Source organism: Vanessa atalanta, chromosome 10 (assembly GCF_905147765.1).
Source record: "Vanessa atalanta chromosome 10, ilVanAtal1.2, whole genome shotgun sequence".
NCBI classification, from domain to species: Eukaryota; Metazoa; Arthropoda; class Insecta; order Lepidoptera; family Nymphalidae; genus Vanessa; species Vanessa atalanta.
Window position 1 is genome coordinate 5,540,835 of NC_061880.1, and position 13,462 is coordinate 5,554,296.

The window sequence follows — 13,462 nt, forward strand, 5'->3', positions numbered from 1 at the left end:
TCGATATTAAATCCATGAAACTAAATGACATGATGGTTCAACGGTCAGCCATGTTTGACAAAAGCAACTTACCGAATACTTACTTTTGAATGTAATGTTGATTGGTATGACAAATTTAGTTTGCACCAACTAAATAGAAAATATATAGGTCTGATAATCGTAATGATCACATTGTTTGTAAAAAAATTATATGCTATATGAAAGTATTCATTTTTGTTAATTTATTCAATACAAAATATATAAAGAGAGTTCCAGATGTCACATGACACCTCTCGCATGGTATCTGGCTTACTACATAATTGATTGCTATTTATATATATATATATATATATATATATATTTATTGATTTTGTTTAATTATAAATTATTTCAATAATCATCAATTTCGATGTTTCTAATCTTCGTCTCACGACGGCCAAATTCTTTATTTTTATTTTGGCCTTCTTTCTATAAACTTAACCGGTAGCTTTGTAGTATTTTTTGATATAGCATTATATCCTAGATGTAATAAATTATGCTAACGGTCGATGTATTATCCTTTTTTTTTCTTATAAATGATTTATAAAGGGCACAACAAATAGATCGCTGTTCGCAATACCCAAATAACCGAATTTATGGCGCATATAAATTGTAGCTTAAATAATGTATTGAACAATCATTGTAATACTAAACTAATAAAAATAGTTAAGTACGATCGCAATATTGAGTTTCCGTTTAACGCTTTTGAGGACAACAGTATTATTATTATTTTTCTATTTGATTTTTTTAATAAAAACTTGGTTGAATCGAATTATAATTGGTATATGATTAAATTATGACAATTTCATTAGAAAAAAAAGTGAAACAAATTGAAATAAAAACCATGGTAAATATTCCGTTTCAAAAACTTATAGTAATAAAAATAACCATGTTAATTTAAAATCTTATATAAAAAAATATGATAAACAAATAATGATTTTCATATACACTACACACATTCACGAAAATATCTATCTACATGTGCACACATATTGCCTTCTTATAACACGTAATCAATCTCAAGAAAATAAATAAAAATATTTTTCAGGGTGTGTAGTTCTGAAATTACATTTCAGAACTACACACCCTACACACCCATGATTTATTTGACATATGCTAAAGTGTTTGGTTTGTCCTTCTGTCGGCAACACAGCTTGAAATACATAGATCGACGATTTCTTCAATACAGATAGTTTATGGGTCGTTGAGTGACATACTTTTTAAATACAAGTACATTCAATAAAACTATAACAGCGTCGTGACTGCATGGAATACTTTTGAAAAGGTCAACCTTTTGATAAATTTATTATCTTTATTGGAACAATAAAGTATTATAATAAACCGACCAAAAGCTTGCGAATTAGTCTCAATACGATATGTTAGGTACGTTTAAAATGAACGTGAGACTTTTGTTCAGTTTATCGATAGCGTCATCATAGGACGTTTAATCTACCAATATATATTGCATTAGCAGCCCGTAAATGTCCCACTGCTGGGATAAAGGCCTCCTCTCCCTTTGAGGAGAAGGTTTGGAGCATATTCCACCACGCTGCTCCAATGCGGGTTGGCGGAATACACATGTGGCAGAATTTCGTTGAAATTAGACACATGCAGGTTTCCTCACGATGTTTTCCTTCACCGCCGAGCACGAGATGAATTATAAACACAAATTAAGCACATGAAATTTCAGTGGTGCCTGTCTGGGTTTGAACCCGAAATCATCGGTTAAGATGCACGCGTTCTTGCCACTGGGCCATCTCGGCTCGACAATGTATATAAAAAATAAAATTTAGGTTGGACTGGCTTCATTGAATTTGTTTTGCAATTAGTGCAGCTTCGTGGAAAGAGCTCTACAACTTCTGTTAAATGAAGAGGAGATGTTATCTTTTGGGTTATTAACGAGATGATAATATACTATTGAAATGTTGATATTATTGAGTTTTCTATTAAGAAAGTCATTCTGTAGATTTCTTTTACATATCTGTACTTTTAAATAAGGCAAGACTGAAAGTGTTAAAGATCAAGATGTCACTGATCTTTAATATAACAGGAACATATAGAAATACATCATTATTTTAAATTAGTAATAATTAAGTCTAATTTATGTGAGATAATAAATTATCTTTAGTTTTGTTGAAAACAATTAAATGTACAACTGTTTAAAACATTTCAATGCGAAATCAGACAAAAAAAAACATAATGTATTTAAACTTGAATAAAATATGATGAGCGTAGAATAATAGAAGAAATATATTTTAATAATTTTTTTCTATACATAAAATAAAACAGTTACTTTTTAGTGACGTCGTGTAATTTTGTTTTAAGTTTGTTAATTTGTTAAAAGCCATTTTTTATACAGAATAATTTTACTCATTTTGTGTTTTCTATGCTTGTAAAACTTGAACGCCAAAAGGAATTAAAATAAATTTTGGTATTGTAGTTTTAATACTAGAACTTATAAATCGACTTGATGAAAAGTCCCATAAAGTTAAAAAAACGCGTTTTTTTAATTAACGTTTTTAATTACTTTGAGTAATCAATTATTTAAGTATGTATTCCAAAGAAAGTTTTAGTATATGAAATTTTAAGGTATTCGTATGACCAGAAATGTATGTGTTAAAACACACAGGCCTTTTAGTTATTTTCCATATCTTTTTTCGACTTGAACTGTTATTATTAATGCTATTAAATGTATATGCAATCGGAACGTATAAAGAATAATAATATTTTATATTTTTTATCACAATTTTTTTGGCTTTTGCTAACTGGTGAGATCAATGAAATGAAACGAATGACCTCTCATTAACCTGAGATATGGAAATTCTGCGGTGATAGTTATAATAACTAAGTTTTTTAATAAAATAACTATAATTAAATGTAATAGGAATATTTTATTTAAATGATATATCAGATAATATTAACAATGTATTATCAATAGTATATACTATACTTCCTACATATTTCAAATAAATCAATAACCAAAGAAATATGTTTTTATTTTGAATCCTACTCGTTATATAAATCAACAGCCTGTAAAACTCCACTCCCTTGTATAGCATGTCGATCCTTTTATATTCTTATTTTTGTTCTTCCCCCTAACATATTACAATTATTAACTATTCGCCACCTATGTGATTGGTACATAACATATAATAGACGTTTTAATAATAATAATAATTTTGTTCTGAAACAAGTCGAAACATATTATAAAAATGCAATATAAAAGATCAAAATGGAAAAAACACTTTCGAATAGATGTTGCGGGAAAAAAGCAATAAGTCTGAACATACAAAGCCCCAAGCAATACCTAGTTTATAAGTTTTCAAAGCAGCAATAAAAGCGTTAAACCGACTCATTACAATCGCGATTCAAGAGCACAACAAACAGAGGCAATTTATCATTCGCAACGATTAAACCTTGTTTTTGTATTCGTGCTTCCAGGTCGGAGATTTCAAATATTTGCATCTTCGTATGAACGTTTTTTTAGTGAAAGTACTTTTTTATTTAGCGCGGTTATACGATTATTTTCTTTGTTCGTTCAATCTTTAAATATTCTTTTACAAATGTGGGACGTTGTTTTAAATTTTATTACTTATTTTCTTAGAGTTTGTAGATTTCTTCTCACAAATATGATGGCTTGTGTGTGTGATAAATATTATAAATAAAATATTTATTAATGTTAAACAAAACTACATGCTATTTATAAATCACCGCTACTTCCGAGAAGAATTTGAGCTAAATTGTTCACGTGGTTGCTCTACGGAATAGCGGGTGTAAATTCCTTAGAATCTTCTCTGAGACAAGATTTCCTCGGGATGTTTTCCTTGTTCTAACAGAATGCAAACAGATAATTCCACAGCTATAAATTATCTCAAATGAAGACAACGTCCTTCGAATTTATTATTTGAAGGAATTCGCCCGAACAGATATAAAAAATATGTACAAGTCATATGTACAATATACATGTATTCACCTTTTTTGAGATCAATATAACAAAAACTGTTTTGTTTATTAATTCAATCCCATGCTATTAATCTAAAAAAAAAATGTTTACAGGCATTATTATTTCCGCGATCTAAATCAATTGAATGTTTTAAAAATAAAAAAGTATTTTTTATTTATTACTATCTAACGACCGCTATGCATCGCTTTGCTTTATTTACGCTACGCTATTATTGGCTACCATACACATTGTTTATAGAAAACTTCAAGCACAAACCAATATTATAATTGAATTAATGATTTATTGTATTTTTACTGTACAGTTAATTTTTCACCAGTCAGTCGAACAAGAACAAAATTATTTAAAATATAACGTGTCCAATTTTTTTATTTTATTTTTGTGGTTAATAAAAATTTACTAATTTTAATAAACTTTATTTTTTTATGAAAAATCATAAAGTACGAACGTCTAATTATCGTCTCTGCTAATAAATTTTAAAATCATTTATCTCTATTAGAGGTATAAACTTCTGTAATAACGGTTTGTTTGCGATTTATAGCGTTCGACTAGTTCTCTGCTAATTACTAAGCTTGGTGGTTATTACCGGAAATATGGTGACTTGGTTACCACCAAGTGATATTTTAAAGGTCTGTCGTTGAATTGGACTTCACATTTAATATATTAGGTTTAGAATCACTGTTATAAAATGATAAGTTTTCTAATTTGATTTAAAGTTTCCTTTCGATAGGTATGTCTATATAATTTTTATAATGACTGTATATGTTAATTATAGTGTTAATTTACGTCTTATCGTATCGTCGTGGCGTGATGTTATAGTATATAGTCCCCAATAAATGGGCTATCTCATATAAATATTTATGAGATTTAATTTTCCGTTCATTGTATTGTTGTTTGAGATGTACTTTGAGTAATGAAAATTTTTCTATACAGTACTGGAGCAAGGATTAAGTTGTGTAATAACATTAATTTATATTGTGATTGCTTGGCAAAATATAAATTCAATATACTTAAAAAATATAGGAATTATTCTTCTACACATGTGTAACTCTTATACTATAAAACTATTATAAGAATATTAACGACATTCATCATATTGGTAAATGTACAAAATGTCTGTTTATACTCTTCCGCAGCGTAACTACTGAACTGAATTTTTTGAAATTTGGTTTTAATCCACGAAAAGTCGATGTAGAGAGATGGAACCCCAAGGAAGCGCATAGGGTACTTTCTTATACCTAAAATCTAAGACGGCCACTCTCTGCGAAGCCAGGGGCAAAAATTACTAGTCTATAAATCACATATAGATTTTTTCTTTTAAGAAAAAAAATACTCGTAGAACTGTCTGTTATAGAGAAGATAAGAGAAACAAAGAATAAGACACAATTGCCTAGAAAGCAGTAGAAAGGATAATTTGCACATTGACAGTTTCCATCCTTATCTTAACTTATTGTATCCATTGCAAGCTTGGACTTAGGATAACTTCGACCTCTACCTAAGATGTCAAATACTATATACTAATAGATTGATCATATACAACTAGGTTTTATAACATATCATTAATTCAAATACAAATTTGACCTAGATGTGGGCTAAAGTATATATCCTCCTCGGTTGCGAAGGAAAACATCGATTTCGATTCAAAGCGTTAATAGCGCAATAGTTTACGGGCCCCTTAGCGATGAAAAAGTCGCAGGATCGATCCTGACCCCTTGGGGTATTTTCGTTCCTCCTAACATCAGTGATAAGCTTAAAAGGAGGGGTAAATAGGAATACTAGTAATTCCTTAATTAATTTGAGGCATTGTTCACCGTGTTTTTTTACAAAAGATACTAGATCTTTTATAAAAAAACACGGTGAACATGTACGCGCCAGATGAAGATCTTCCAAATATGTTGGATACAAACCAGCGTCGGGACACTGTTGTAGAATAAACTCAAAAAAATTTTAAAGGAACGAGTCTGTATTAGTGAAAGTAGGGTCATCATCTCATTTTATATTGAAATCCCTTTGTTTTTATTCATAATAGCACCGCAGATATGCACATCAGTTAATTGTGAAAGTATAAACAGTTTCCTACGAATGACATTTATATAACCAAGTTAATCTTACAAACAAGTACAGTTTACTAGATTGACTGACGTTTATGGTTACTGTTTCGCTCCTTGGTGTCGTAGCGTGAAGTAATATAACTCATACCATTTATTAATAAACAGGCCAGCTTACATCGAACAATTTTTTAAATATTGTGCTCTTTGGAAGTTTAATTAATATGTGTACCAACCTAAACGAACTGGGCAATGTCTTTTCACGAGTAGGACTTTGTAAAAAAAAATCTAGCCCAGAAACAACGTTTCTTTAACGTAAAAGTATCGTCAGTGTTAATTTAATTTTTGAATAATAAATATCAATTTCATTTTTTAAATCAACAAGTTGACGATGGCTTTTTCGGCCTGATCCGGCGGTGGCGGTGATGCTATGGCGGCCATTCTCAAGGGAGGACATATTATAGTCCACAAGTATGTGTGCCAGCACAGGTGCACTCACTTAATCCGAAGGAACGGCTAATCGACTCCAGGCTGTTACTATGAACTTACCGACAAAAAAAAACCATAACTTTTTATCGGCCGGGTTTGAATCCAGGACCTCGGAATATATATCTGTCTATACATTGTCATACATTAATTCGTTACTTCACGCGTCTTTGACTTTCCCCTAGAATATAGCTCCCGTTCCGAGCCATTGACTTCGCGATGGGTCATTGAATACGAAATCATTTTTTCCTTTTAGGCTACACGGGCGTAAATCAGTAACCAGAGATAGAAAGTTTACATAGACTTAATAAAGTTGTACTGTATAATATGATATTTATATAAATGACCTGAGATTCCCCGGAGCTTAGAACGAGTGAATTTTAACTGAAGATAATGAGTTTTGATCCTGATTTTTTATCTTAATTTAGGTTTAGGCAGCCTGGTCAATAAGCCTGGCCCAAACATTGTCTTGACTTCTATGCAATGGCATAAAACAAATGAATCCTGAACGATTAATTTATAACAATAAGATTCACTCAATTAATATGAAGATAAGCAAAAGATTCAGACGAAAACTAACTTAGTCTAAAAATATTTATGGTGAACTTTTTTATTTTAAAAAGAAAAGAGTTTTAAAAAGAAAAGAAAAGAGCAATATTTACTTAAACCAGCAATACAAAGTTATAAAGAAAGTTTGTTTGAAAGCATCTTAAAAAGATTTTCATTGGACGCCGATCCATTAAAGCTGGCGTTGTCTAGACATAATACAGTCTATTAGTTTTGCGATGGAGGTTTTTATCTATTTTTATAAGGTAGGGCTCGCTGCCAACTTTACGGTAGGCTGAACTTTGAAATAAAACACATATATAATTACTTTTATAACGTTATAAAAAGATTGAAAAAGAAAAGTTAAATAAGAAAAGTTAATATAATTTTCTTAAAATTTTCTAACGCTTATTTTAACGTTATATACTTAGAATGTTTTAATATACTTTTATAATATTGAAATATTACGAGTTGATGAATTTGTTCATTTGAAATTGTATCAAATGGAAAGTAATTAAAATTTCAAGTAATGCGTCGGACGTCAGCCAGCCAGATTGTCATATACGAGTTCAAAAATATTGTATCTCAATCAGTAAAAATTATTATTATTATTAGTATATTTTTTATATACTTGACAATAGCAAATAATTATTCAAGTTGAATATAAAAAAGTTGTCACTCCATATACATTTGTAATATGAAAACATATAAAATTTCACATTAGTATTACTGGTAAGATACTTTGTAAGCTCGAAAATAAATAGGCTAAAATTAATTCATCGTTGAAAATATATGCGATGCAACTTAATACTATTATTCGCACCTACTTCAGAGCATCGCTAAGATCTTGGACTGGTTCCATTTGCTATTACACTTATTTATGGTAACATACTAATTGTATGATCTGACACATGTGATTATGCAAAAATAATCTTAATTCCTTCACTACAAAGATGATTTTAGTAAGTTTAAAATTTGCTTCTAAGCCGGATGCTACAACGTCGAAATGATTCAACGTAAGCAGAGATATTACTAATAAGAGAATGTAATGAACGGAGAGATAACTAAAGAAGATAAACAAAATTCTATTAAAAGATGGTTTAAGGCGTAATTACGTAGGTGAGGTAATGAAATCCACGGTAAGTTGATTAGAATAAAGTCGTTCCCACACGATGTCAATCTCGAGTCTACACGAATATGAGTGTACTATTTTTAGACGCATGTAAATGCACATTATTTTTAATTGATTTTTACTTTTTACTCTTACACTTACTGAACAGTTGCTATTAAACAGTCTATAGAGTTTATCTGATTCATCGATGAATATAAATTGAAATTCATTGTTAAATTATAATTATATTGTTAAAGTATACATTGAAGTTGCAGTATCGCTACTGATCGTATTAATTGAAACCATCAAATAAATTTGAATATTTTTCATAGATTTGCCAATATTGAATATTAGTTGATGAATGATCAGCTGTTTTATGGATAAAATAATTAAATCGATCAACCTTTTTTACCTTTGTTTTCCTATAAATTTCCTATCTACAATATATTTTGAATGTCAATATGCTTGTGATTATTTAAGATTATCTATTTATAGTACACTATATATATTACATTTCAATAATTATGAATGGAAATTATAAATTAAAATAGATACTTCAATCAGTATATCAATCGAATGAAATACAATTTCAAAGCGCCATCTCTGTTAGCTGAGAGTGTTTGTACACGCAATTCTCTAATGAGAGTAAAATCGATGCTACAAATGACAAAACTACACACGACATACGATTGTCATGCACGTCTCACTTTCACCGATGATTTGACATCTGCTTTATCTCTTTTGTTTAAAGTACTCTTGGGTAGGGCTCTTTTCTAATTAGTGACTACGGTGCGTTGTTTTATTGATAAATATTTAAACATTAATTTACCCTGCAAAGTATTCTATTTGACTTTTCATCTACATAAATCTATTTCATTCTAATAATAAGAGTTTCAATTGCTAATTTTCATCTTTCGAGACCTAATGTTATAACTTCAACTTGGTAGTGTCTCTATCATAATAATAATTAAGATAAGTTTATTTCTTTTGTTTTACAAAAAACTAATGATCCGATTGATATGATATTTTCCTTTTTTGTAGATAATTTTTTTACAATGGACATAGCATACTTTGTATGAAAAAATGCTGCCCAATTTTTGGATTAAAGTTTTATATTTTAAAAGTAGTCGTCGGAGAGAAAATTGGCTTGCCGAGCGAACGCTGTAAAAGCTGCAGAGACACGAAAACTATTTGTATAAGATTTCTAGATGTCTAGAATGTCTAATGAAATGTCTTCAACGTCATATATATTTATCTTCAACAGATAAGTAACGGTACATTTTTGTATTTCAAAACTTGGAAAAACGTAAACAATAATTTTACTTCATTTTAATTGTCGGACAGTAGGAATCGTCTCATTATTGAAAAATGTAATAAAATTCTAGGTTTTTGCAAATAAACAAATACTGTTTATATTTTATATTGCTTGAAACATGTAATTTTGGTTTATATCCTATTATTTATTTTAAAGCAATATTTCACGTATGTCATTCAATTGTTTTTGGTAAATTTAATTCGTGTGTCTGTTTTCATGTGTCATAAGCTTTTGTTTAGAAATCTTGTCCTAATTGATATTGATAAAATATCTATTGTTTTTTTCGCATTGATTATATATATAGGTTTATTTACGAATAATATGAATTATGTGAAAGAAAATGAAATAAATATTTAACTTCCTTATGAACATTTTTGTACATTTTACGCTGAAACGCTTGTGAATAGTGATGTTATTATTTAATGTAATATTTGTTGACGAAAGCGAAATTTTCACATTGCGAAAACAAACGCTTTTCTATGTGGAATGGAAATGAGTTAAAACACCTTTAAAGAGAAAGGAAATGTTGATAAAATACTCGCAGATTCTTTAACATTTGCAATACTTAATAAAATCACTAACAATTTTATTGATCAATTATGAATTGTGTATTAACAATTTAATTCGATTATATTTAAACAATTTTATATATTTCCGCGCGGCGTAGAGTAAATTCATGTATTAATATGAAATAATCGGTAATGACATTGATAAATAGCATAAATTTATCAAAATTGATATTCAGCCTGATATTATATATATGACTTAATTCATAAATACTCCGTGCAACTAATGTATTGTATTTCTTATTTTTAATTATTATGCTTATGTTTAATTCATATTTTCAATAATTAAATTGTGTAATATAATAATGCATGGTGAGACTACCTGTAAGTAGTAGAACTTTTGTCTTAATAATTTTGAAATGTATTTTTAATTTTTTATTTTGGATGTGATATTGTATCTACCGTTGGTTGTCCTAATGAAAATAAAATAAAACTATATAATAGAGTAACAATATGAAATTATAATGTATTTTTTTTTTAAGATTGGATACTAAGGTTCAGTGGTCTATCTTTATTATATTACAACTTAAGGCTTAGATAAGGTGAAAACAATTATTCTTATATAAAATCTGACAAAACTTTAAATAAGCTCATATTTTATTTTTTAATTAAAAAATACTTTCTTGAAGAAAACAAAGATAGAAGTTAAAAATCCTCTATCATAAAGAAGTGTATTTCGTTGAATCTACACGAACCATTAGAGGCGAAAGTATACTGAATAATAAAACTTTTAACATTTTCCTTGCACATAAAATATAGCGTTATAAAAACCTTTTCAAACTAGTTCATATAACTATCCGGTAAATAAATTCAAACTGACATTGTTGTTAAGATATATTGCCACATAAACGCGACTATTTTAGAAGCGTAGGTTGAAAACTAGGGTTTAGAGTTTCAATACATGACGTATTCGGTAAAAGATCAAAATAACATTCCTTTCAACTAAAATAATACATAATTATATGCTTATATTGAAAGAAATATAACAGAAAGTAAAAGTCTGCAAATGTTTCACTGCTAGATTAAGGCCACCTTTTTTAGGGGTTCGTACGTAAAGGGTAAAACTCAAAAACAGAATCATAAAAATATTTAATGGGCCTATCTCATACAACAGACATGATTTTTTTGATTGCCGTTTATTATAGATAATGGTAAGGAATTCTTCGTGCACGAGTTCGACTCACAGTTTGGCAGATTTTCACCCGACACACAGATTTTCTTCATCATTGAGCGTTATACGAATTACAAACATAATTTTAGTACGTAAAAAATAAAAGTTTAAACTTGGGTCAATGCTATATCGGGTTATTTTAAATAGTTACAAATCTTATTAAATAAAATAATTCTTAAAAAATAAAATAATTTGTTCGTTCACGCATAGTTTGTTGAAATTTTTTACAGTTGTTGTTGGCGACAGTAGTTATTAGCCATATCATTTATTCTCAACATTCATGAAATTCTAAAAAAATATCGATATTCAATGACGTGGCCAGTAAAATTCATTTTAATAGAAGGTTTTCATTACCGTTCCATTAATTCTCTCTGTTACTGGCCTAATTTGAATAGTTTAAATACCAAAAAGAAAACGATTAATTACACAATCATCTTTATTTGATGGATATTAGGACGTGTATCTCGAATAAATTATATGTTCGTATATTATGTGTAAATGCAAAATAATTCATTTGCCAATTGCCACCCATCAACACTCTTAATTTCACTAAGTGCTAGTCACGTATAGTATAAGTAGTCACACTCAGTCGAGTCACGATCACGAACTGTTTTATAGAATTAATCGCCTCATTGACTATTCCTAGGAGAGTTTGTTACGTAACTAAAGAAATTACAGTAAAAGTGAATTTGGGAAAAAGTAACTATGACTTTCACTTGATTTGATTGAGGTGTTAATTAGACGCGGTTTGTAGTTATGTTTTCAATGTATAAGGTACACCAGACCAGTTTGAAATAAGAAATATTAATATTAATAAACATATTAGTTGATAATATATTAGTTAATAGTTCCGGCACTAATCATGACTTGGTGTAATGTTGGCAAGAATCCTCCGTAATTTCAATATTCAGGCTAAGGAATGAACTAGCCCTCATCATCACCCGTGGAGGCAATATTGTTATATACTTTTTATATTTTTAATAAAGGTTTTTGCACTATTACTCCTAAGTCCAAGGTGCTTCAACTGCAAATGGAACAAATACACTCACCCAGAACAATAAAGAAGCCTCATACAATAATTATAATTCTAAATTTATTGTGTAATGGTTTCTGATAACATAAACATGCACCACTAGTGCATACACCAAGGAGAATGTGTCACAAAAAATAAGTTAGATAAAATAAAAATAAAAAAACTTGAAAACTCAGCCGGAGAACATACTTAATCCTGAAATTTCAGAATGTGAAAATTTTTGTCGGACTGTTGGGTTCACTGTCTTCGATTATGTTCAATCAAATTATCAAATAGGTAGATATCGTAAAATAAACCTATTTCTTTATAATTACCGCGTCAGTCAACATAAAAAAGTTACGATATTTTTAATTGGTTTTGGTTGATGACGAAGTTTTATAAAATTGGCATAATAATATCCGTTATAAAAATATTTTAATAGTTCATAATAGAGATCTCCAAATTACCTTCGTGAGCACAATCAATACCAAGCGGGACAAGCCCGTTATTGACGCTTTTCATTTGCCCGTTAGCTAGGTTTCGGCCTTTACGGTTAAGTGGAAGAGTTATTCCGTCCCTTTTGCAAAAAGGTTAGACGACCCTTGTTTTATACGAATGAACGAATGAACGATACATTTTTGGTGACTCCGCCCTTAGAAAGTAAAAAAAAAGTATTATTCATTTTCAGGACAAGTTTTCAAGTTTGCCAAATCCTAAAAAAACATCTTATTTACTTTAACCCAGTTCGGTCGGTGTTGATCAAGTTAAAGACAGTTGCACGGGGGCTCTTTGAGCTAAATATTTCGACGAAACGTTTTTCGTAGTGTATGATGTGCTTTGATACAGACAGCCAGGACATTGATTTATTTTTATACGTCTAGATTATTAGTGTAATATATGTAATAAAATATTATCAATTTTAGTCACAGTATTATTTAAAAAGATTCTCTATCGTTATTTGAGTTGAATGTTACATTCTAGGAATAATGATTAATAGAAAATTACAATGTAAATACAAAATTAATGTGTGCCATTCGATGCCCGTGTTGTGGTCTAGTTCAGATCGAGTATAACAGCTCATTAATCAACTAGAACTGTATAATATCACACGACTATGACTTACATTATGGGGTAAACTAATTTTGATGAAGTATTTTATTTAGTAACGCAAACTTTACGCCATTTAGTCGTGGAATGTGACAAAATGCGGTAGTTTTGTAATATGAAA

General features: G+C 29.4%; 1 protein-coding gene across 3 annotated transcripts in view; it reads left to right on the forward strand.

Moving 5' to 3' along the window:
• LOC125066991 (serine proteinase stubble) overlaps positions 1 to 13,462 on the forward strand; it is a 117,525-nt gene that overhangs the window by 12,702 nt on the left and 91,361 nt on the right. The gene's annotated exons all lie outside the window — the stretch shown is intronic.